This window comes from Suricata suricatta, chromosome 8, assembly GCF_006229205.1.
Source record: "Suricata suricatta isolate VVHF042 chromosome 8, meerkat_22Aug2017_6uvM2_HiC, whole genome shotgun sequence".
NCBI classification, from domain to species: Eukaryota; Metazoa; Chordata; class Mammalia; order Carnivora; family Herpestidae; genus Suricata; species Suricata suricatta.
In genome coordinates this window covers 136,944,200-136,970,819 of record NC_043707.1, presented here as the reverse complement: position 1 = coordinate 136,970,819, position 26,620 = coordinate 136,944,200, and the positions used below count along the sequence as shown (strand labels likewise).

Genomic DNA, 26,620 nt, shown 5'->3' with positions numbered 1-26,620 from the left:
CACCATCACCACCATCACCACCACCACCATCACCACCATCACCACCATCATCACCATCATCACCATCATCACCACCACTACCATCATCACCATCATCACCATCATCACCATCATCACCATCATTACCATCACCATCATCTAGTTTAAGATCCCCTCTAAAATCTTGTATTTATTTCCATGTCTTTAATCTCCAACAGTCTGAAACAGTTCCTTGGTCTTTCTTTGTCTTTCATGACTGACATATTTTGAAGAACACAGGCCAGTTAGTTATTTTGAACAGTATCTTTCAACTTGGGTTTGTCTGAGGTTTCTTCACTGGATTGAGGACGTGCATTTTTGGCAGAAACACCAGAAAGGTGATGTTGGCTACTTCTCAGTGCATCATGTTGAAAGGTCCATGGTACCCACTACCCCATTACTGGGATTACATTACTGGAGCTGTTAACTCTGGTCATTGGTTAAGATGGTGCCTGTTACATTTCGCTGGTGTAAAGTTATTGTTTTTTTCTTCATAATTCATTTGTGTGTGTGAGGAGATATTTGATGTGTATGTAAATGTCTTATGCAGGAAACTTTTACCCACCTGTTTTAGCATTTACTGATAATTCTTATCTGGATCAATTGTTATTATAATCTTTGCCCGATGGTATTTTTTCCCTAAATTTATTTATTGTTTAGTACTTTCTACTGTATTGAAGAGCTTTTGCTTTCTTACCTTTATTTATTTACTCATTTATTTATTTATACCCATATGTACGCATGTATTCCCATTTCAGTCAATGAGTTACGTTGACTAAGTCACATTCAGCGGGTAATATATTTGTCCAATAGTTTATAATCTAGTTATTCTGATGGCTAAGTTGTCACAGATTTGGCCACTGGGAGCCCCTTCAATTTGGCTGCTCTGTCCCTGTGACACATTCTCATCATATGTTTTACATTTTAGTATGAAAAATTTCAGACCCACAGAAAGTGAAAAGACTTTTTTGGTGAATACCCATGTATGTACCACCCGCATTCCTTCATGAACATTTTACTGTGCTTGTTCATTGCATATCTGACCATCTCTCCATCCAGCAATGCTTCTTATTGTTAAGTTGCATTTCAAAGTAAGTTGCAGACATCACTACCCTTCGTTCTTAAGCATTTTGGCAGGTGTGATAGTATCTAGAGTTCCAAATTTGTGTATAGTTAACATTTTAGGTAACGTTTACATACAGTGCAATGTACAAATATTAGTGGACCATGTGATGAATTTTGATCCATACATTCGCCTAAGAAAGGTAAACCCCTGTCAAGACACAGAGCAGTGCCGTTACCTCCAAAGAAGGTTGTTCAAGTATCTTTCTAGTCATTCCTTGTGCCCATCTTCCTCAGGAGCTAACACTGTGTTAGCAGCATAGATTAGATTCTGTTCTAAGTTTTATGTAAATGAAGCACGTACAGTACATATTCTCTTGTGTGAGGTTAATTCTCACTGTAATGATTTTTCAGATTTGTCCACGTTGTTGATTATATTGGCCGTTCATTTGTCCCTTTTTTTTTTTTTTTCTTTTTAGCACATCCTTACTTCCTGGCACAAAATGTTCCTTCAAGGTTGCCTTGTACTTTTCTTGCATAAGCCCTGGGATTGGCTCTCTCTTCAAGGAGCCCTGGCTCCTTCTGGTAGAGAACGGCCTCTGAATTCCAGGCCTATTCATTGGTTTGTTATACTTTTATGCATGCGTGTGTCATTGCTTCCACATGCTCCCTTTCTTAATAGGAAAAGCTAAGAAACGTGTGAGTATACACTTACAAACACACAAACACATATATGTCTACATCTGTTTCTATCATATGTGTTCGTGAGCGTGTGTGTATGTAAAACCATGTGTTGATAATGATTCCAATTCCAATCCAACACCACTGGGTCCCTTCTGGTCTCTCATCTTTCCACATATGGAACTTCCTTCTCCAATGTGGGAGAAGTTTTTCTGAATATATTTTTTCATTTTATGAACCCTAAAATGATATATAAAGTAGTTAAGTAAGAATTAACCTATACCATGGGAGAAAACAAATCTAAATAGAGTTCAATTTGTGCATCGCACTTTTTCTCTTTAGTCGGAGGGCATATGGTTGAAATACTGTGTCCGAGAGTTACTTAGGTTAGTGTTCCTCTCCCCGCTTCTGGGTTTATATTTACACGGGGTTATATAATTTTGGGTTTGTGTTTTGTTTGTGTTCGATTTTAGGGATCCTCTCCATCCTTGTTGATTTTTTTTTTAGTACGTAAACATTAACATGTTATAAAAGGTAAAACCACGCAAAAGAGCTAACCCCGGAGAAATGTCACTGCCTCCATCCCTCTCATCAGGAGGTGACCGATCTATTCTCCCTTTATCTGTCCTGTGTTTCTTTTGCCACAATAAGCAAGTACAACTATATTTTCTTATTTTCTCTCTTTTTCTTACACAAAAGAGAGGTGTTACTTTTTAAAAATTAAACCTTTTATTTTGAGATAACTGTTGATTCACATACAAGTGTAAGAAATAATAGATCCACATCCATGTACCCCTTAAACAGTTTCCCTAGGGGTGCCTGAGCGACCGTCCGGCTTCTGCTCAGGTCACGATCTCACAGTTCGTGGGTTCGAGCCCCGTGTCAGGCTCTGTGCTGCCAGCTAGCTCAGAGCCTGGAGCCTGCTTCAGATTCTGTGTCTCCCCCTCTCTCTGACCCTCCCCTGCTTGCCCTGTCTCTCTCTCTCTCTGTCTTTCAAAAATAAATAAAAAAACATTAAAAAAATAAATAAATAGTTTCCCTAATAGTAACATCTTGAAGACTGTAGTACATGATTACAGCCAGGATGTTGATGCTGACCAGTCAGGAGAGGATGTTTCCATCACCACCGGGAGCGGGCAGGGGTCCAGCCATTGCCCCTTTTAGCCACACCCACTTCCATCTCCTTCCTTCCTTCTTTTTGATCCTTCAGAACCACTGACCTCTTCTCCATCTCTACAATATTGTCATTTCAAGAATGTTACCTAAATGGAACCACACAGTGAGTAGACTTTTGGACTTGGCTATTTTCTCGGCATTATTCTCTGGGGGTCATGCAGTTGTGTGTATCAGTCTTTCCTTCCTCTTTATTGCTGAGTGGGGGGCCGTGGGGTGGCTGGACCATGTTTGATTAGCCATTTACCAATCAAAGGACATCCTGCGTGTTTCCAGGCTTTTGGCTATTATGTATAAAGTTGTGATAAACATTCGTGTACAGGTTTTGTGTGACTGTAAGTGTCCATTCCTCTGGGATAAAGGCCTAGGAGTCCAGTTCCTGACTGAAATGGTAGTTACACGTTTAGCTTTCTTTTTTTTTTTTTAATGTTTTATTTATTTTTGATACAGAGAGAGACAGAGCATGAGAGGGGGAGGGGCAGAGAGAGAAGGAGACACAGAACCGGAAGCAGGCTCCAGGCTCTGAGCTAGCTGTCAGCACAGAGCCCGACGCAGGGCTCGAACCCACAGACGTGAGATCTGATCTGAGTCGAAGTTGGAGGCTCAACCGATGGAGCCACCCAGGCGCCCCTACACATTTAGCTTTCAAAGAATCGGCCGAAGTGTTCTTCAGAGTAGCCGCACTTAGCATTCCCAACAGTCACGGACGGGTGATCCCATTTCTCCGTCTCCTTGTCGGCATTTGGTGCTGTCGCTAATTTTTATTTTAACCATCCTGATCGATGTGGACTGATCATCTCCTTGGGACTTTAATGTGTATTTCTGTGATGGCTAATGAGGCTGGACATCTTTTCATGTGTTTGTTTGCCATTGTATATGTTCTTTGGCGAAATATGTTTGTGTCCTTTGTCCATTTACTAATTGAATTATTTTATTATTATTTATTTTACTGTTGAGTTTTGACAATTCTTTATGTATTTTAGATACTAGTCCCTTGTCTGATACGTGGTGTGCAGGATTTCCCCCTAATCTCTTTCTGATCTTCGTGCCCTCTTGGCGCATCTTGACTGAACAAAGAGTTTTAATTTTGATGACATCCAGTTAGTCATTTTTTCCTTTTATGGATCATGCTTTTGGTATTAATTTTAAGAATTCTTTGCCTAGCCTTAGGTCCCCAAGTTTTCCCTATGTGAAGTCCATCATTTACTTTGAGTTAATTTTCATAGGTGTGGAATGGACTTAGCTTGAGCAAGTCCTTCCTTCTTCTCTTCCTCCCTCCCTCCCTCCCTTTTTCCTTCCTTCCTTTCCTCCCTCCTTCCCTTCCTCCCTCCTTCCTTCCCTCCTTCTTCACTTCCTTCCTTCCCTCCTTCCTTCCTTCCCTCCTTCCTTCCTTCCCCCCTTTCTTCCCCCCTTCCTTCCTTCCTTCCTTCCTTCCTTCCTTCCTTCCTTCCTTCCCTCCTTCCCTCCTTCCCTCCTTCCACCTATGGATGTCCAATGACTCTAACACCAGCTGTTCAAGGCTAGCTTGCTTTCCTCCACTGACTTAATTCTACACATCTGTCATAAATCAAGTTGGCATATTTGTGTGGGTCTATTTCTGGATTCTCTATTCCATTCCACTGATCATATGCTTCTTTTCCTCTGCGAACACCACACAGTTTTGATAACTGAAGCTAGATAATAAGTCTTCTTCCGTCCTGATACTTCCTGCCCCTCTTTCATTCTTATTTGGCATATTTGTGCTTTCTCATTCTTTGCTTAAATTTAGCTACTAGTTATCCTATTTTGTTGATTTTGTTGGTTGAATCCACTTCATTAATTTTATTTCTAAATTTTTAAATGTTTATTTAGTTGAGAGAGAAAGAGAGAGAGAGAGAGAGAGGGAGAGAGAGAGAGAGAGAGAGAGAGAGAGAGAGAGAGAGAGCGAACACAAGTGGGGGAAGGGCGGAGAGAGAGAGGGAGACACAGAATCCAAAGCAGGCTCTAGGTTCTGAGGTGTCAGCACAGAGCCCGACGCGGGGCTCGAACCTACAGACTGGGAGACATGACCTGAGCTGAGATCAAGAGTCAGACGTTTAACCCACTGAGCCACCCAGGTGTCCCTCCTTCCTTTCTACATCTAACTTCCTTTTTCCTTCTGTGTGCTTTTGTTGTTCTTCCTCTTCTAGGTTTTTGAGTTTGGCATTAAAACTTTTTAATTCTTCCATTTTTAGTGAAATAAGTGTTGAAACCTATGAATATTTTTATCTAATCATTGCTTTAAATATGCCCCATATACTCTGACAGGTCGTGTTTTAATTACATACATATTTTTGGAATTTCTGTTATTTTAAAATTAATTTCTAGCTTTATTATACCATGATCAGAAAATATTCTTTGTCATCTTTCTACTTTCTGAAAATTGATTATTTGTCACCTAGCACATGATCAATTTTTTGTGCACATTCTGTATACACTGGAGCATTCCTCCGATGTCAGATCCATAAGTCTTTCTGTCTAGCCTGCCTTCTTGGTTATGACACACTGTGTGTGTTCTTACCTACCTTTGTCTAACCGGTCTCTTTTCTGATGAAACTGCTATGTTACCGTGTCCCGTGTTAGTGGGTTTCCATCTAGATTTCCTTTCATTTTCTGTAATTTCTACTTAAAATTGTAGTTGTGGTTTTGCTTGGTGCATTGACATTCGTGACTATTATATTTTTATTGTGAAATGTGGGTTGTTGTTTTTTTAGCATAAGTAAGTGTCTATCACCAAGCTTTCTTCCTGGAAGTCCACTTACTCTTACTTTGCCTGATATCAAGACTGTAATACTTACGTTGTTATTATTTCCATCTGCCTGATATAGCTCTGCTTGTCTCTTTATTTTTAGCCTTCCTGGATCCCTTTTAAAAAGCGTGCCTCAAGTGTACAACATACAGTTGGATCTTGTTTTTTTAAGCCAAATTGAAAATTGATTTCTTTTCATAGGTGATTTAAGCCCATTCACAATTATATATATGTCCAATATTTATATGATTGATATACTTGGTCTTAACATTTTCATATTTTATATAATAAGTACTACATATTATGTTCTGTCGATTGCATTTTTAGCTCTACATGATGCCATTTTCTTTGATCCTTTGTTTAATTTCTTTTGATGTTTAAGAAGTTCTCATTCTCGTTTGAATGGTTACCTTTGTCCTTACTGCCTTTTAAAAAAATTTTTTTAAATGTTTTTATGTATTTTTGAGAGAGAGAAAGACAGTGTGAGCAGGGGAGGGACAGAGAGAGAGGGAGATACAGAATCCGAAGCAGGCTCCAGGCTCTGAGCTGTCAGCACAGAGCCTGACGTGGGGCTCGAACCCACGAGCCGTGAGATCATGACCTGAGCCGAAGTCGGACGGTTGACCGACTGAGCCACCCAGGCGCCCCCCTTACTGCCTTTTAAGAACTCCCTCAGCCCCTTCTCCTGTTTGGTTTGTCGGTTGCTGATGGACCCTCTGACTTCCTGTTCAGCCAGCGTGTGGCCAGCGTCCTACCCGCACCGTGGGGTGAGTCTGGCTTCCTCTGTCGCCTGCCATGTTAGCGCTGCGGTATTCTCACTTGGACCTAACATGTAACATCTCTGTGTTATTCTTCTACCCTTACTCCCACCTAACCCAGATCTGTAATCGAATATATTAGTTTCCCATGTGTCCTTTTGCCGAAGAGAACCCCACTCCTCTCCTTGGAAGATGAAGTGAGTTCTCCAGTAGATTCCATAAGAACGGCTCCTGGGTACATTCCTCCCTCAATTCTTACACATTTAAGACTTTTTCCCTATGGCTCTGATTTTTGAATGTTCTGCTCAGTTGGCGCTAAACCCTTCAGCTCACACCTTTCTTTCTTTGCCTTTTATGAAAACCCTCCTCCACCCCGCCCTGCCCATCGAAGACTGCTTTTGCGAAGTCCGGGGACAGTCGTAAATCTCGTGTCCTCGTAACTTACCTGGTCTCCTGGTTTGCAGGCTGGGAGGATAGTTTCTCAAATGCTTTTCTGGGGTCTTTAATTACATTTGCAGCGCCCTGTTTCAGTGTGTCCTTCTGCTTCGTGTGTGTATTTTTGGAGGAATTTTCATTGGTGGAACTATTTGGATATTCTCGTTTTTATTTTCCTTGCTGTGGTAGTAGCCTCGAGGAGGAGGAGGAGGCTCACGCCTCTGGGGTTCACCAGCTGGCTGGCTGCCGGCAGAGCCGTTGACGTGATTTTTGGTTCAACAGCCCCCTCTTCTGTCAGTGCAGCGGAGCGCCGTCTCTCGAAGGTTGGCCTTTGCGGCAGCGGCAGGTGGGCAGAGGGCCTGTGCCCTGAGGTTTGTTTTATTACTATTTTTGCTTCACGGATGCCCGAGTGTGCACCTCCTGCTCTTCCCCCTTCCCTGCAGCCTCCTGAGTGGCGCCCACCCCCCTGCTCGCCATCTCCGTCCCTTCCCGAGCAGCCTCTAGGGGCCCATGTCCACTGTCAGTGTTCCGGTCTCTCTGTGCCCTTCCCCAGCGTTTGCGCACTCAGGGTGCACGTTCTCTCTCTTCGAGTGACTTTAGTTTACTCCTAAAGCCCTAAGTCCCTAATTCTTCTCTACTTGGGGGTTGTGTGTGGTTTTATTGGTTCTTCTCGTTGACCTGTGTCGTTTTTGGAGCGTGTGTCGGGACTGGGATTTCTGTGACCGTCATTACCTTGGCTCCTGGGAAGACCCGACGTAGCATTCAAGAGATTGTGCCGTTAACTCAATTTTGAGTGCGATGGTAGCCCGAGCCTGTTATGAACACAGTATTTTCATGTTGATCGTACACAAGTGCATCCTGAGGCCATGCCTGGAGAGGCAGGCTCTCCTAAGAAGGTGGGTCATCTCCCCTGTGAGCATATTTACACCCCATCTACTGAGCCAGCCTGTTCTCAGAGATACTGCGGGCGAGGACCGGGGAGCCGGGGGCTTCTGTGCTCGGGGCTGGGACTCAGGGAGACTTTTACTGCTCCTGTGACTCACCGAGGGGGGTATTGCCACTTTGTTGCCAGAGGAGAGTGTACACTGGTGGTTGTGATGTGCACGGGTGTGCAGGCCTCTATCAAGGAGGGGCTGCTCACCATCTGACCTTGTTTTTACAGGGGTTTCGTGCAAGGCCCCAAAGCGGAGTGTGATTCGGCTCTGCTGGCTGGGGGAAGGGCCCAGGGGCTCACTTTGCAGGGGCCCAAGCATGTTTGTGGAAGGAGCAGACTGAGTACCTTTGTTCTGAAAATAGACCACTTCTGAGTTACTATAGTAGGAAAACCCAGGCCTGCTCATAGGAGAGGGAAAGCTGGTAGGGGGCCTACTCCTGGCCCCAGAGGAGCCGTGGAGAGAGCTGGGCTGTGCAGGCAAGCTCCATTCACGAACTCACCTCTGAAGGGAGCGTCCCTGTGCTGCAGGCCGGGCCACGGTCTCACTTTCCCGTGGGCATGTGGGTCCAGGCCCGCCCTTTTTCTCTGGATCAGTACCCTTCTTCCTGGCGCAGTGAGTGCTCCCAGGAGCACCCAGATCCCTGGGAACAGTTTCTGCCTCCTCAGAGACCACTGAGAGGTGTGGTCACTTGGGGGCCTCGGGGTGCTGCCCCATGCCCTCCTCTGCTCGGCAGGTTCCAGAAGAGGGGCCACCGCAGCGCTGTGGCTTCGGACCCCTCCCAGGAGCCACGGGTGCCTCAGACAGCCTTCCAGAAAGAGCACCACTTAAGGCTGAGCTGCCTTTACAGAATGGGAGGTGACAGAAACTGCGTTGGACAGGAAAGAAGAAATTCTCCCCGGAGAGGGGCCTGTGCCTGCCACCAGACGCTGGCTCAGGGAATGAATTTCTGTTCCAGCATCCAGATGGGCCCTTGCACAGCTCCGTTTCAGCTTTGGGTGTCGACCCCCAAGTGTTCAGGAAATTGGGGAACCAGCCAGACCATGTGGTGGGGCAGGTCTCTGAGGAGGAGCTGCTTCTGTCCTGAAGGCCTCGGACTCCGCTCCCGCAGCCCTCAGACTGGACCAGCCCTCCATGCTCACGTCTTGTCGGTTGGCATCACAGTGAGCCCTGGCCGGGAGCTCCTCCTGGGCACCCCCCTCCCTGGGCGGCAGAGCCAGAGGCGGGGGCCCGAGCCCTCACAGCACTGGCATGTGGTGGTGGAACCATTAACTGATGGTACCGTTTCCTCCGAATCCATCGTGTGGATCGTGGAGGCCGCTGAGGAAGGTCGAGTGCTCTATGCGAAGCGGTAGGGGAAGGAGCAGGGTGACACCGGCTGTTTCTCCTGGAGCCTTATCTTTTAAAGATCTTGAGACAGAACTGTCATTCATGGCTTTTCTTGTCTGTTCACTCACTCACTCACTCACTCACTCGCACATTGACCGAACATGACATTCTCCAGCCTTGTGGCCAGCACTGTGCTAGACACTGAGAATCCACTAGGAATTCAGAGCACTTGCCTTCAGGAGCTCCAACAGCAGTGTGGCTGCTGTGACTTTGGGGGACCCGGTCGTGCTAGCTTGAGAAGGAGGAAGCCGGTCCATAATCAAACCTGTTCAGTTCTGCTCACTGAAGACTTGGCCGGTCTCTTAGGCTGTGCGGCGGGGCAGGCAGGGCTGTGAACAGGCTGTGCCGCACCACTCAGGACCGTCGAGCAGGGCGACTCCAGGGTCATGGTCAAGAGCACGGGTTTGCGTGTAGAGAGATCTGGGTTCCAATTTGGCTCTGCTGCTCTTCGCTATGGGATTGAAATGACATGGACCTCACTAGACTTTGGTTTTCTCCTGAGCAGTGTGGGTTGAATGATTCTTGCCCCTGTGGGAAGGTTACATAAGGTAAAGGAACGGGGGAGTTGTAGGCCATGGTCGAGAAGGATGGCTATGGCTCTGTGCCATCTGGTGCCCCTGCCTCCCCCCACGATGTGCACATGTGCGTGCCAGGTGCAGGCACACACATGACACGGGCTTCTCACAATCCTGGCCTGGGAGGCAGCAGGGACTTGGCCTTTTAGAAGTTGTCTGACCTGTCGGCGCCCCAGACGGGGGTAGCAGGAGTCTGACTCACGCCACTGAGTTAGTGACCTGCTTTGCCGCCAGACGTGATGTGCAGGCTTCTCATAATGTCGGGAAATGGACCAAGCATGATTTCCGGCTTAAATGAAGCACTTTGGGGCCATCAGCTAAATAGATGGCGCTTCTGAGAAAGTCCCTTGAGTGTCACGTCAGACAGGCGCTGGGGCCCTGGGAGCCGCGGTGCGTGGCCAGGCCAGCTCCTCGGGTGCTGCTGACTGAGGGCCCCCGCTTCCTGTCTCAAGTGCAGCTCGTGGGGAGCAGAGATCTGACCCGTAGGGAACACCTGCCCTCTGCACGGCCCTCTCTTCCTCTCACTCTTGTCCCCTTTCTCCCTCCCGGTTGCCTGAGACTCTGGCAACAACATAGTATTTAGAGAGGTCATACCGCCTCCCTAGCCCACTCTACTCCCGAAACGGGGCTGTGCCTGGGGGCAGAGGGAGCTCCGGCCTTTGTGGGAAGGGAGGGGGTCATGCATCCTGGGCCCTCCCCAGAGAGCCTCAACCCTTTGCTCTTTGCTGGGAGGGGCCTGGCTGCCATCTCTGTGCCGTCTGCAGAGAAACCTTACAGATGCCTCCGTCTTCACAGCACAGCCCCACGCGAGGCCGGGAAATGGCCCTCGGTCTTCCTGCATCACAGAGGGAGCTTGCGTTAGGCCGGCCACGTGGTCTCTGATCTCGGCTCCACCAGCTGCTGTTGTGCAGGCTTATCCTGCTGAGCCCAGTTTCCTCCTCTGTTGGGGTAAAACGTGGTGTGAGGATGCGTCGTGATGCTCGTGAGGGGTCCGGTACACTGCCTGGCACAGAAGGGATCTGAAAATATCAACTCACTTCCCATGCCAAATCTTAGCTTTTCCTTAAGATCGTGGAGTCATTTCCTTCTAGATCTTCTTCCCTTGCTGACCAACACCCTCACTCCTCCCCGCCCTTGATGGCCACCCCTTCAGTACATTTTATCATGGGCCACAGCTTAGGTCTTTACATTGTCTTCTCTTACCTATTCATCCATCTACCCATCCACCTGTCCATCTACTCACCCACCAATTCACCTATCCACCCATCCATCCATCCATCCAGCCAGCCAGCCAGCCATCTATCCATCTATCCATCCATCCACCCACTCTTCCTTCTACCCACCTACTCACCCACCCATCCACCCATTCACTTATCTATCCATCCCCTCACCCATCCACTTATCTACCTACTCACCTACCTGCCCATCCATCCATTATCCCCTCATCCATCCATCCATCCATCCATCCATCCATCTATCATCCATCTATCCATCCACTCTTCCTTCTACCCACCCACCCATCCACCTGTCTACCCATGCATGCATGCATCCATCCACCTACCCCTCCATCCACTTATCTGTGCATCCACCTACCCATCCATTTATCCATTATCCCCTCATCCATCCATCCATCCATCCATCCATCCATCCATCCATCCATCCATTTTTCCTTCTACCCACACACCCATCCACACATCTACCCTATCATCCACCCACCCACCCATCCACATGCCGTTTCTTCCATGTAGATGCCAGACTGTAGGGAGTGAAGTGGATCAGCCTCCACTCTCAGGATAGGGCTGTGAAAGTAGGTGTGTGTGCACACATGAATATGTGCACGCACGTGTGTCTGCTTGTGGTGGGGGTGGGTTCTAGGTAGGGAGAGTAAGAACTGCCGGGGAAGGGCATAGAAGGGTCACTATACAGAGCCCAGCAGGGTCAGGAAGGCCTCATGGAGGAAGTGGCTCTCCTTGACTGTACATAAGCCACTTGGGGATAGGGGTTGTGCTAAGGTTGGGCCTTAGGAAAGCAGCTGCATCAGTAGGCAGTCAGTTGAGTGCCTGTTACTTATATGAGGTACTAGGGTTACGAAGAGGGATGAAAGTGCAAAATAAATAGTAATGCAAAGTAATGCTTAACGAATGCTTGTTCAATGGGAGTGTGCCTTTGCCAGCTTTGTGTGCTAAGAAATGCTCCCAGAACATGTTAAATCTCTGACTCCTTGTGAATAAGAAGCTTAAGAAGTTTCCATCTGATTCATGAATATGGAGGCGAGCTTCCTTTTAATCTCAAAATTTATTTTGTGAGATCTTTTTTCATGTATTTATTAGGCCTAAGTTTTTCATTTGGGTACATGAGAAATGTAACAGAGGCGCCCTCCCACCTCCCATGAGACGGGTAGAGGGTCAATGATGTGGTGGTCAGTCTGAGCGATGTCCTGGCTTCGGCAAGATTCCTGAGTCCCTGATGCCCAGGGAGCTGAGCACAGACAAGTCATAGTTACTGTCCCCACTGTGAGTCATAAGCGTGTCTGCGGTCCCTTGACGGTGCCGCACCTTCCCACAAAGCCAGAGGGCTCAGACGCTCTCGCCGTCCCCCGAGTGGGAGGGAGCCGGCTCCCTGCCCGGTGGGGCCATAGGTCTTGCCGGCCTCATTTTCCAGCAGGAGAGACTGCGGGTTTGGTTGGAAATGTGAGAGCTGCTCAAGGTCAGGCTGCAAGCCCGTGGCTGAGGCCCTGGATGAGTTTGCCGAGGGACGGCCTAAATTTGCACCAGTCTGCAGGCTTCCATCCGGGTTGGCAGCTTCCGCCGGGAGGGGGGATGGAGAGACACCAGCAGCTGGAGAATCCAAGGTGTTCACACTCCCGATGAAGTCCACGATAGAAATGTTTTTATAAGCGATTTCCCACTTGCTTAATTTGTAAGGACAGCGGCTGTATACTGTTTTATCTTTAGACATCGTCATTGTTCTGGATAGAAGCACAAAACGCTCAAGGTCTCCTGCCGCCTCTGTGCAGCTCGGGTGGGGACCTAAGGCCCCATCAGTGGGTTGGAGGCATGGAGGGAGGGGTCCTCTCCCCCAGTGTCAGGAGATGGTCAAGGGCAAGGCTCTCGGGCCAGTGAGGCACTGGCTGAGGCTCCCTTGGAGCTCTTGCGTCGGAGTGTTTGGTGGACCCATGTCCCCTGCTGCCCAAGGCCTATCAGCTATCCGTGTCATCTGTACAGACGGATGGCACCCTGCCCACCACACTGCAGGCTCGTTTGCTGCCTGTCTACACAGGCTGCTGCTGTGATGCACCCTGGTGTATACCCCGTGCATCCCCATCAGCCCGTAGTCAGTGGAATGGCGTGAAGTGCCTTGACCTGCCACAGCCCACAGGGAGGTTGGAGGAGAGTCTAGGAGTGTCAGGAAGGAGCCCCACGGTGCCAGGTGGATGGGGTGCCTCAGAGGGGTGCAGTGCCCCCCAATAGCCAAGTCTCTGCTTCTTCCTCAAAGCCCCTCCTCTCTCCCCCTCTCTCTTCTCTCAGCAGCCATTTCCCAAGCACTTCTCTGACCAGGGGCTGGGATTCATTTGCTAAGGCTTGGATTTCTGGAGCTTGGAACTACTCTGGAAGTCCGGTCATGCAGAGGAGTGGCGAGCTTGGCACGCGTGTGGCATGATGGGTGGCTGATAACTATCTGGAGAAATGCAGAGGTTTCTCAGGGCATTCCGCCCCATTTCTGGGGTTCGCTTCTCTGCCTGGGTCTCTGGAAAAGGTCACCGTCAGATGCTCAGACCTTCAGGGGGCTCCTGAGTCCTCTCCAGGATAGAAGTCTGGGGTCCACTCTCCAGAGGGATGCTCTGTTCCCTGCTAGACAGTGGCAGTGGAGCCCCCCACCCCCATTTTTGAGTGTGGCCTTTTGGGAATCCACCCCTTTCATATGTGAGGTTGCTTCCATGTGGGACCAGTGTCCCTGGGAACTTCTCAGCTTCCTAAAATGGGAGTTACAGTCGCCGGTGACAAGGGACACCAAGAAGGGGCCTCTCTTGCTCCAATAAGATCGCACGCTGCGTGAGGATAGGAGCTACTGTTTATGTCTAACCTGACCTTCACCCCCCCCTCGCCCGGGAGTCCTTGCCCAGCGTCCACACGCAGTGGGCTGAGGGCGACCACTGGCTGCTGGGTTGAAGGGCCCCAGGTAGGAGCCCTGAGATGGAGCTTTGTGCTTCAAGCCTGCCTTAGGGTCCTCGCTGGGCTCTTACCTTGTGCGTTCATCCACCTAGCTCCCCTGGCAGTGAAACATCGTTTTCTATTAAATGATGTGTCTGACATTTACCAAATTTTTATGTGACAATTTAGAAGGAACCAGTTGCATTAAACAGCCTTATTAATATTGCAGTAACATGATTAGAGGAACATCATGGCTGTTAGACCACAGGGCCAGATTTACGAGCTCTGGAGAGAGGAGGCAAAGAGGTCTCTATTGACCAAAACACCTTCAGCACAACCCACGTTATAATTAATGAAAGTCAGGGACAACCCCCCGACGACGCAGCCCACGCTGCGAAGAACGCCTGGATGATGTATTTCCGTCTGGGGAGCGTGCGCGGCAGATTTGCAGCCCTGACACCAGGGGTGTCGAGGCTGCTCAGAGAGCTCCTTCTGGTCGGATCCGAGGTGCACGAAATAGACCCTTTCCGATCACCCTGCTGTTTTCTGTGGCGTTCTGAGTCTCTGTGCACATCGTGACCATCTCCTGGTGGTGGGGAGGGGGTGGCATAGGACAGGGGTCCAAACATGCACCCGGAGTGAGACCCGTCTACACGGAATGCTGGTGTCACCCATCACTGCTGTGTGGGCTTGGGCAGATTGTCTAGCCTCTCTGAACCTCGGTGGCCCCCTCAGAAGAGGAATGACCGCATGGCCTGCTATACAGGCTCACTATACAAGTCAGTTGGGCTCACCCATGTAAGCCTTCACCACGGTGCCCGACCCTCACTTCCTGCTCAGTACCTGTTGGTTCCTACTGGCATTTGGGGAGGTCTTTACAGATCACCTCTGCTCCCAGTCCTAGGTAGCAACCCACTGGAGATATTTTGGGAGACCCACCATAGTTAAGAACCCTATTGGGTCTATAGGAGACCCGAAATAAAGGGATGTGGCTCCTGCACAAGGGTTTCCAGTCTTCTGGGGAAGCAGACAGGTGGACCTGGAATCAAACAGAAGCCACTGCAGGGAGGGTCTAGATTGGGGGACTGTGTTGTGCTAGGGAAGGGGTAGAGCAGGTGGAATCTAATTCCATGGGGCGAGGTAGTAATAGTATCATTTGAGATAGGCCTTGAGGAACTCAACAGGGTTTGGGCTTTGGCCAGGGGAGACAGACAGGGCTAAGGTGATACCCTGCACCATGACCCAGAGGCCCAAGGACACACGTTGTACAGGTGACCCATGGGCCTGGGCCCCTGGTGCTTAAGGACGTGTGTGGAAAAAGGCAGCAAAGCAGGCTGAGCCCAGCTGGAGGAAGGCTCCGGTTGCCGGGCTAACTCACAGTGTGCTCCCGGGACTTGTGTCCCTGCACGTGGGGAAGGCCACCCTGGAGTAGGCGGGGCTGGTGAGGCTCTGTCCCTGAGTGGGCAGCTCTTGGGTCTGGAGCAGAAAAGGGAGAGCGTATAGAGGCCGGAGATGAGAGCAGGGGGCAGGGGACTCGGGGGAGTGGTCAGTGATAGAGCGTCACCTCCCTGTTTTTGTCTTGGTCACCCGTGGAAGACCGAGGCTTGCACAGCGGGAGGTTATGGGAGTCTACAGAGACTGGTGAGGTGTGGCCTTTGTTCTCAAGGGGCCAAGAGGGCAAGACTAGGGGCATGAAACCCTTAAGTGCCAGAGGATTGGGCAGAGTGAGGGGCAGGGGGCGGGGGGGAGGGTCCAGTGTGTGGGTGAAAAAGGGGAGAGGAGACAGTGGGCAGGAGTGTGGGCCTAGAGGGGGGCCGAGCCTATGCACAGGTGGCAAGGAGCAGCGTGAGCCCCGAGCTCCAGAATCTTCCATAGGCTCACACCTTGGGCGCCTTCTCACCTGGCCGCACTGGTTCAGTCCCTGGAATTGAAGGGTCCCTGGGAAGTATCTACTGGGGCCTGAATGGGCCATTCTTCAGGCCCCAAGCAGCTCAAAGGCCCCATGAGAAATATTTGGATGAAAGCAAGGCCAGAAAGCAGCCCCCCCGTGTTTATCAGCACTTGGCGGTGGCCTGTTTCTTCCTCTCCCCTACCTGTATTTCCAACTTGTCTCCAGTGAACGTACACTGTTTTACAGGAAGAGAAAAAAAGGAAACTCTTGTCATTGAGAAGTTTCATTGGGGGGATGCTCGGCATCCCCGTGCCCCCACCGATGGCCCCTCCGGGCCCACCCACTTCCCCACAGCCCTCCCCCGGCCGGCCGTTGCTCATGGAGAAGCTCCTTTGCTGCCCGTCTCCTGCCATCTGGAGCGTCTCCTGAATCTCTCTGCCTCATCACCCCTCCATCTGCACCAAAGGTCATTTCCCTGATTCTGTTATTAATCCCGGCAGCGCTTGCTAGAGTCTGTGGTCTTCTGTGTGGGAGGAAATCATCATCTGTGTCGCGATGGAGGGCAGCGCAGGGCCTGGCCTTGGGTGGAGGTTATCTCTCAGGCTCTCTGCCTGGGGGCCTGAGCTCCAGAGCCCGGGGAGGAAGCCATCAGTTCTCAGCCCAGGTGAAGGGCAGCCGAGATGATTTCGGGATGCACCCCGCAGCCCCTGGGCTCCATGCCAGGTGGGCACAGAGAGCTGGTGCCCGTGACTCCTTTAAGAGCCCAGAGCTATGGCCATCAAGGCCTGCCCGTGGGCAGAGAGCGTCTTTCCTTCTCGAAGTTCCCTCTCTGAGCTCAGAACGACTTGGCTCCATGCCTGCTTCTGGTGGGAGCCTTCAGCAACAGGGTAGGAGGGACCTTTTGGTGCCTGGCACATGGCAGTCCGCCCAGGAGCCATCCCTGTGTCCCCAGGCACCTGCATGCAAAATGAAGAGGCAGGGAGGGGCTCCCAACTAAGGGTGCCCTGGGGTCTGCTGTGGAGCAGGAGCCTCCGACGAAGGTGCCCCTCTCTGGGCGGGTCAAGCAGATCCGCCCTCGGGGGGATCTTCGGAGATGGCCTCTCCGCCCCGTGATGGTGGGTTTGACGTCGGGAGAGAGCAAACGCTGTCTGGGCCAGGTCCGGAGGGGAAGGGCAGGCAGGAGAGAGGAAGGCAGGGGGCCAGCCGGCTGGGTAGGGAGGGTCTCAGGCCGCATGGGCCCCGGCGGTCATCACACACTGAGCTAACGCAAGGACAGTGCGGGGTCTTCGGTCAGGGTCAGCAGTGTGACCGCTGAGCGGTGAGACGGGTCAGGGAGGCGGTGGTGACGCCCCTCCGCCTAGGACAGGCCAGGGGCTGACCTGGGGCTCCCGCTGGCAGCTCTGTGACCTTGAGGCCTCTGTCACCTCTGAGACGTGGTCTCCTCTCTGCAAACATGGGAAGCTGATGGCACCTACCTGAGGGGGCTGTGTGGGTGCGAGGGGCCACTCCTGTGGCCCAAACGAACCAGCAGGACCCCTGCCCTCACGGAGGCTCCGGGAGCACGGACAGCTCGGCCGGCCAGGGGTCACGATGGGCGCGCCGAAGGGCACTGGCAGATGTGCTGGGGCTGGCACTGTGCGGAGACGGCTCCCTGTGGTGGCGGGTCCTGCTCTGTCCGCTGCAGGCCGCCCGGTCTCCGTGCTGTTTCCCTTGGCCTCCGCCTGCAGGGCTGAAGCCGACTGTCACGCTGCAGGACATGGCATGGGTAACCCACACCCGCGGGGACAGCCTCCCCAGTTCCCTTTGCGGCGCCTGAGCCAGGCCACCCCGGACCCCTGGGTGTGGCTGGATGGCGCGGTTCGCCTGGGCAGGGCCGGCCCTGGGCTCCCCCCGTATTCCTGCCCGGCTCCCACTGGTGGGAGAAGCCAGCCTTCATCTTGGAGACTGTTTGCTTTGGCGCCAGAAGCCTGATTGCCTCTAGAGAGCATTTTTAAGTTTTCCACTAAAGATTAAAAAAAAATTCAAGTTACTAGACAAAACAATTCTATTTTAATGCACCGCATTTCTATCTTGGGTTCTTTTCTGGGGAGCCCTTGTCGGTTATTAGTTTGTTTATCAATAGATTCCCTGGCTAGACTATAAGCTCCCTGAGGACCAGGCCATGCCTGCCAGGGGACCGGAGGGCTGACAGCCATGCCCGGCCCGGAGGGAGCCCCGGGGACGCGTGGAGAGCAGGAGGGACCGGCGTTTACCGTGACCTCTTTGGGTGTCCCTGGAAGGTGGCCCTGCCTGGTGGTTACACAACTCCCCCTTGGCAGGTCTTCAGTCTGCCCATCTTTCTCTTAATAGTTATGGATTATGGAAAAAAAGAACAAAGCCCATTAAGAGGTTCCCCTACATTTGATTTGAGGAAGTTTTCACCAGAACGGCTCCATTTACTGGCCGTTAGCGTACAGCCTGACTCCCTTCTCGCCAAATGAATATTGCCTTGTCTCCTTCAGAAAAATTGATTTCACCCAGGAAGCAGACTCCCTCCTCCTGCTTTTCTTCTTCTCCTTCTTCTTTTTTTTTCCTCCCACCGAGACGGAATTTATCTCCTAGGTAGGTGGGGGGAAAAAACAGGAATAATTGGACCAGAAGCTAATTCCCAGAGATTCATTGTCTCGAACGCCTCCCACCAGAATGTGGGACGCTCGCCTTGAACTGCATGCTAATGATAAATGACAACTCTAACAGACCGTCACATTGAGATGTTTAGTCCTTCCTGCTAGGAGATGACACATTAATTTTCTCTCAGATTTACATTGGATTATTAATAAAATATCGGTGTTGGAATGTGACAAGTGAGGGTCTGTGAAAGTGCCAGGCTCTATTTAGGGGCATGGATTTTAGCCAAATGAGATGTCAGCGGGGTCAAACAGGACCCAGATGCCGGTGGCATTTGAGCGATAGTCTTTTTGCTTCACTGGGCTCGGGCTCCCGTGACCTGGGCTGCAGGTAGCAGCGATGGAAGGTTCTCTTTCTTCCCAGCGGTGTTGAACCCGAAGGCAGGCGGCCCCGTGGGTTCTGTCTTGCCTTTTTCTTCTGCTTCGTCACTGACCCAACCCTTGAAATGTGAGTGGTGCCGTCTGTGTGTTTTCAGGACAGAGGAGAAGACTCCCCTTGTTCCTGCCCGAGTTCCTTGTTGGATGAGCTCTTACTGTTTACACAGCGCTGGGGCAGGTGGAGGAGGTCAAGGGCGAGGCCGGTACGCCAAGGCTAAGTGATCGCCCTGCTTCTCTGTGTCTTCTTCTACCTCCTGAATGGGACAGCAGCCCCGACACAGGCAGGGTTTTGGACACTTCTAGTCACAGTGGCACCTAGAGGATCTTACACAAATGGTTGGTCCATAATAGCTGCTCAGTAAATATTAATTGAATATATCACTGAATGTCACGATAGAGTTTCAAGCCGAGTGCCCTGGGAGCTCTAGGCAAGGAGCCACGAATGAGTCCTTGCAGGCCTGCTGGGTAGTGATTCCTGGTCATCACCATCTCTTCACACGGGCAGGCTCCTCGGTGACTGTCAGCCTCGGTTGGTAGGAACAAACCTATGGTTAGCAGGCTGCATATAGTGAATTGGTCTTTGCCTCCGAGTTCTGGCGGCTTGAGCTGCCCCTCACCCTGCTTTCAGTCCCCCACAGGGGCGTCCTGGCCTGTGCACATGACAGTCTGGGTGCCCAGCCCCTGGGGGACCCCTGACCTGGTCCTTCCTCGGGTTTAGGGGGGCCTGCAGGAGACGGGCAGCACGCAGCACTCGCTGCTGGGCAGCGCAGGTGCCGCCTCCCCCTTTATTCCGGAGAAGCACCCTCAAACAGAGCCCCTGGGGATGTGCTCCCAGAGGACAGGGCCGGCGGGCTGGCGCTGACGCCTCGCGGGCGACGGGGGCTTCTGGGCACCGTTTGTTTCCTGATAGGAAAGCCTCTTTTACGATTTTCAATTTGCCCTTATTTTAATGAAAAGAAGCTGGGGTAAGACCGCCCAAGAAGGAGCTAATCAAATAAAGCAAATTGGTGTTACCTTCTCCCAGTCCCTATTATTTCTATGGCTCCAGCTGGAATTTATTATGAAAAGCAATTGGTTTTCATATCTGGCAGATAGCAGCCCGGGCCGGGCCTGGCAGCCCCTTCTTCCCTGTCGTTCCATAAATAGCTCACAGTGGCCAGACTGGGGAGGGGGGTGGGGACCGGGAAGGGAGGACACGGAGTGCTCCCCGCCAGCTTTCCTGCTCCTTGTCCCCCAAGTCGTGCAGACCCTATAAACAAGTCAGAAGAAAACACCAGGTCGCAAGTCAATAAAGCAGTTCCTGTCCTTGAGAGTTGGGCCGTCGCTGTGGCTTCTTGGGGTTCCGTTTGGCATCCTATCAACCTTGCTGTGCTCTAGCCATCAATTACCACTCTCGCTGGGTCTGTGTGCAGGGGAGATAAGCCGCCGAGACATTCCTTTTCCAGATTCCTTTCCTTTCCTTGCAACAAAAGGAAGGGCTAGCGGAACGATTTAAATCAGGCTCCAATGATCCTTCCTTCATATGAAATGTCCTGGCGTGAGACGGAATGTGCGCTCTGAAAGGGCCCCGGGTTGCTCCTAGAGAAGGGAAAGGGGCACCTGGGGGCACGTGCAGGACCCCAGGAAGGGGGGCTGGGCAGTGGGCTGGTTCACCGGTTCTGTCCTCCACAGCTGTGTGACCTTGGGAAAGTTAATTCCCTTCTCTGTGTGCTTTTCATCTGCGAGATGAGGACAACAGTATTCACCTGCTACACTGCAGTCGTGGGATTAAGGCGAGAAGTGGGAAGGACGGGCTCTGCCCGTATCTGACACACGAGAATGCTGGACAGGTGGCCCCTCTTGTCGTCATGCTTGTGATGGGCGTTTGGGAAACGGGGATGGGCGTTGGGCCGTGGGAAAGATCAGGAAGAAAGGTGTGGGCACACGCATGTAAGCGGCAGTGAAGACTGGCATTTCTCATTTCCTAACTGCACTGGAACGGAGATTGCGCCCTGGACCCGGGGACAGCGCCTCTGCTCTAGGGCCCTACACACTGTCCCTTGTCACAGGAGCCCATTTCACATTCGGGGCCAGGACTTGGAGGCCATTGGAAATGGAGGAATTGCATTTCCCTCTACCCGGGCTCTTCTTTGTGCCTCCTGGTGTGACAGGTGGGACCAAGGGCAATGAACAGAAGGGGAGGAGAAAGGGGGAGCCTGCCCAGGTTTGTGTTCTAGCTGGAAGAAGGATCCTCTAGAGATGCTCGCTGTGTAGAAGCCATCCAGATCCTTCTTTCGGAGTCTTACTAGGAACAAGGACATCATCTGTCCTCTTCTCCCTGGGAAGCCACAGGGACATATCGTGTGACTTCAACGGAACAGTACCAATCAGCCAGACCAGAGCCGACAGCACAAAGTCAGCTGCCACTAGGCCAGGCCAGGGACGGGGCTGACGAGAGGTCCGAGGAAGCCCCTGGATGCTGGGGTAGCGGGCTGGATCTCAGTTGTCTGCATGGAATTTAAGGTGGCTGTCAAGGTCCTGGAAATGATCTGTTAGTGACAGGGGAAGGAGAGGGTTCTTGGAGGAAGGGCCATGGACCTGAGCTGTTTGGGGCACACTGATTCCTAAAGTTAGACTCAAGCACTGGAAAGAGTATCTACACTATTCCTTTTGTAGGATCATCCCAGCCTTGGTGGCAGCCCCCTGTGGCTCCACAAATTCGTATTAATATCCACACACAAAACCGCTCAAGAACACATCACCCCTCTGATCATTAGGTACCGATCGTCTTCTCTGCACCGAATTTAGAAAATGCATTTTGCCTTAAAGTGGTGGATGAGTGTGTGTGCCTCAGTGCTTACAGACAGATTGCCTGTCCCCTGGGTAAATTTTCCAGCTGCACCCTGAAAGGTGCCATTTCGTTACACCCTGAGTCCTTCCATCACTGTCCCTGACAGGGGACCCTACAAACAGGGGCCACGGTTGTTAACATCACTAGTCATGAAGAACACTTATTACGTGGTGGGCACCTCCTCCTCCTCCTGCAACAGAAGGATCAAGTAATTTGTTCAAGGTCACACAGCTCATAAGGAGCTGAGCCAAGCTTTAAGATATAACCTAGAGCTCACTTCAAATCCCATCTTTTATTTTTTTTACTTCCTATTATGGAAAATTTCAAACATCTACAAATATAGAGAGGCTAATGTAATAAACTCCCATATACTTATCATCCGCTTTCAACTGTAGTCAGCACATGGCCAGTCTGGTTTCATTCACATTTCCCCCTCCCACCACGCGTGCTGTTTTGAAGCCTGTCTTAGATACTGTGCAATTTCCTCAGTGAATGTGTTAGTATATATCTCTAAAATATAAGGTCTCTTTTTAAAACAATACCCCTGCACTATAATTATCACTCTTTAAAATTAATAATTCTAGATATCACTAAACATCCAATCATTGTTCAAGATTCCAGTTGTTTCACAAATTCTGTATTTTTTTTTTTTTTACAAATTGTGACTGGTTGATACCTCTCTTGTCTCTTTTAATCAATATATCTCTACTCTAATATTCTCTTAGTCTCTTTTTCACTGAATTCGTTGAGGAATCTAGGTCATCTGCCCTGTAGTTTCCCACAGTCTGGATTTTGCTGACAATATCCCCATGGTGTCCTTTACTGTGTTCTTCTGTCCTCCGTGGATCTTATAAAGTGGTAGATCAAGAAGTCTAAATGATTTCAAATTCCTTTTTAAAACACTTTTTTTTCCCCCTATAGCAAAGTATTCTTCTGTCAGGGACATATTCTGTCTGGTTGTCTCTTCTTTGTGATGTCAGTCACAGTTGATGATTCATTAATTATTAGGGGCTGCAAAATGGTGATGTTTTAATTCTCTCACTTCTTCATGTATTGGTGGGAATACTTTTACTGAGAAAGTCCTCTCCTTTGTGATTTGCTAACTCCAAGGAACAGTTTGTACAGGAAAGGTAAGATAAATGCCTGATTCTTCCTCCTTATACCTTTTCAGTTTTCGGAATAATATATTAGGTCAGGAGCCTCCTCCAACAATGATCAGTTAGTTTTTTGTTTGTGTGCTTTAGGTTCATTATGAACTTATGGATTTAAACATATTTAATGGTTTTTAACTCAAAGCAGTTGCTATTCTTATTGATGCTTAAATTGGTCCATTTTTGGTCAGTAGGAGCCACTTCAAGTTGACTCCCAAGTCTTTTTTTTTCTTTTTTAGTAGGCTTCACACCCAGCGTGTGAAGGGGCTTGAACTCACAACTGTGATATCAAGACCTGAGCTGAGATGAAGAGTATGACACTTAACTGTCCTAGCCACCCAGGCGCCCCCTGCGTCCTTTTTATAAATAATTTAAAATCTTTGACACAATTCATATCATACTTACTGGTGAAACTGAGTTTTTCCCCCTAAGATGAGGAAAAAGACAAGGTTGTTTATTCTCACCATTTCTATTCAACGCTGTACTGGAGGTTCTAGCCAATGCAATAAGGGAAGAAAAAGAAAAGGCATCTCGAACGGAAAGGAAGAAGTGAAACTCTATTCATAGGTGACTTAATTATAAATGTAAAAGATCCTAAATAATCTGCCAAAAAAATTTTACTAGAACTAATAAATGAATTTAGCAAGGTCACAGATAAAAGATGAGTTATAGAAAAATCAACTGAGTATCTATATATAAGTGGGAATGTGTAAACAAACAACCCAAAAGTGAAATTTAAAGTAAACAATTCCAGTACCCACTTTGGCAGCGCACACACTAAAATTGGAACAATACAGAGAAGATCAGCATGATCCCAACGCAAGGATGACGTGCAGATTCGTCAATTGTTCCATATTTAAACAAACATGTTAATTCCATTCACAGTAGCATCAGAAAGGATAAAGTACTTAGAAAATTTAATTTATAGAATGTGAAACCTGTCCTATGAAGTCTTACTGAGAGAAATTAAAGATTTGTATAAATGGAGAGGCACTCCACATTGTGTGATTGGAAGTGATTAGAAGATTCGATATTGTTAAGATGGCAGTTCTTTCCAAAGAGATTTTTAGACTCACTGCAACCTCTGTCAAAATCCCAGCAGGCATTTTTATTGCTGCTGTTGTTGCCGGAATTGTCAAACTTACCTAAAAACTTTTCACAGGAATACAAAGGACCTAGAGCAGCCAAGACAATTCTGAAAAATAAGAGCAAGGTTGGAGGACTTAGAGTCCCAGACTTCAGAATTTACTACAGAGCTGTAGCAATCCAGACAGTATGGTATTGGCATATGGATAGAAAACAGCAAACTATGAAGCCCAGAAATAAAGTCTTACATTTATGGTCAATTTATTTTAATCAAACATGCGATCATAATTCAATGGGGAAAAGGATAGCCTTTTTTTTAAGCAACAACAAAAACAAACAAACTTACAAAAATAGTGCTGGCACAATTGGATATCCACGTGCCAAAACCCAACTTAGGCCCTTACCTCATACCATACACAAAGCTAACTCAAAATGCATCATAGACTTAAATGTGAAAGCCGAGACTACGAAGCTCAGAAGAAAACACGAGAGGAGATATCTGTAACCTCAGGTTAGGTGAAAAACAATCCTAGATATGATACTGAAAGTATGGTTCATAAAAGAAAGAGAAATTGAAAAATTGGAACTTTACCAAAATTAAAACCTTTTGCTCTTTAAAAGAAACCCATTAGGAAAAGGAAAGTCACAGGCTGGGAGAAAACATTTGCAAATCCAATATCTGATAAAGGACTTCTATCCAGATTTTATTGAAACAGCTCTTACAATGCAAAAAGAACACAACTCAATTAAAAATGGGCAAAAGCTTCAGATAGACATTTTACCAAAGAACTTATATGAATGGCTAGTAAGGACCTGAAAAGATGCTCAATATCATGAATCATTAGGGAGATGCAAAATAAAACGCAGCCTCACACCCAGTGGGATGGCCATAATCCAAGAGGCGACACAATGCCAAGTGCTGGAAAGGATGTGATGTTGGAGCCCTCGGTCGTTTCTAGTCAGAAAGCTCTGTTTATGCTCTGTTGTACCTGTCTTTCACCTATTCTTGCTGCACTTTTAATCCTGCTTGGGAAGTTTTCTCCACTTTCAGGTAATAGAGAGGTTCACCTATGTTTTTTCCCATAGCAGTGTATGATTTTATTTACTACATTTAAATCTCAGGTCCATTTGGAATTCATGCTGCTATGTGGGGAATAGATCCAATTTTATCTTTTTCCGTATGCCAATATCACTTATTAAAAAGTCAATCCCTTTCCCCGACTGATTTGTGATGTCTCCTTCCGAGTATAGTAATTTGCATATGGAAATGGGAATATTTCTGGATTTCCTCTTCTGTTCCCTTCGTCTATGTGTTCGCATGTCAATTCCATACTTTTTAAAATATAGAGGTTTTATAGAATGTGTTAATAACTTGTAGAGCTAGCCTCTACACCCTGGTTCTCTTTATTCAAGCTTTTCTGGCTATTGCTGGTAGCTTTTCCTTCCTAATAAATTTATAATAAAATTCTGTAGATCCAGAAACAAATCCTAGTGGGGTTCTTATTGTCATTACTTTTTATTTATAGATTAATTTTGGGGAGATTGGTATTTTTATGATTTTTGCTTTTCCTAATCAAGAACATGTTCTGTTTTTGCATTTACCGAAACCCATTTTAGCCTTTAGATATTTATAGTTTTTCTCCACGGGTTTTGGGAATGTCTTATTAAATTTATGCCTAAGTATTTAATTTTCTTACTGTATGATGTAAGTCATACAATATATATATGATGGGTTCCTCTGTCATTCCTTCTGTCTCCTTGGTGTGTGTGTGCAATGTGTGAGTGTGCGTATATGACGTACACACACACTAACTATTGATTATGTATCTTAACTTTATACCTACTTGTTTACTTTTGTAATTTGCAGTAGCTTTTCCATTGATCCCATGATCTTTTTACCGTATTGCATAAGGGTCATTGGTTTTGCCAGCCATTGGTGTCTCAGATTAAAAGCTTATTTGGCTAGAAGCCTCCCTTGTTAGAAAGAAGCTCCCGATGCTCACAGCTTTTCCCTTGGTATTTCTCTGGCTGCTGCCTTGGGGGTCTCGGATTGTTTCCCGAAGGATCTCTTAGACTGTCAGCGTCAGTAGGGCTTTGCCCAGGGGACCCCGAGATAGACTCCAAGACAGCTTATTTGACAGGCAGTCCTGGGAGGCATCAGTAGGGGGCAGGAAGGTGAGAGAGGAAGGGAGGAATACAAAAAAAAAGGCTCTTGGGGGAGCCGGGTGCTCAGTCACATAAGCGTCAGAGTCTTGGTTTCAGCTCAGGTCAGGATCTCACTGTTCACGAGTTCGAGCCCTGTGTCAGGCTGTATGCCCACAGGCAAGCCTGCTTGGGATTCTCTCTCCCCCTCTCTCTGCCTCCCCCTTGCTTACACACTCTCTCCCACCCCTTTCTCTCTCTATCAAAATAAATACGTAAATTAAAAAAATTTTTTAAAAAACCTAACAAACACAGGGCTCTTGTCTATGTTTCTACCTGGGCAACTGGCACTTAGGCTCTAGAGGATCACATAGAGACCCCGAGTCATCCCGACCACAGGCTGAGGAGGCCTGGGGTTGCCTCAGAGTTATCCCAGCTGTGGGGTGAAGGGGCCAGGACTTCACCCACCAAGTCCCCACCCCCTGGGTAAGGGTGCTTCCAGGGTTAAAGATCCCCCAGCCGTGGGAGCAAACTG

The 26,620-nt window shown here is 48.9% G+C and overlaps 1 protein-coding gene and 1 non-coding gene across 2 annotated transcripts in view; both read left to right on the top strand.

Annotated features, from left to right (window-relative positions):
• Positions 1–26,620, top strand: part of CAMTA1 (calmodulin binding transcription activator 1) — a 481,480-nt gene that overhangs the window by 39,141 nt on the left and 415,719 nt on the right. The window lies entirely within an intron of this gene.
• Positions 23,615–23,717, top strand: LOC115300521. The gene has a single exon (XR_003912692.1). It is a non-coding gene; the product is annotated as a U6 spliceosomal RNA (small nuclear RNA).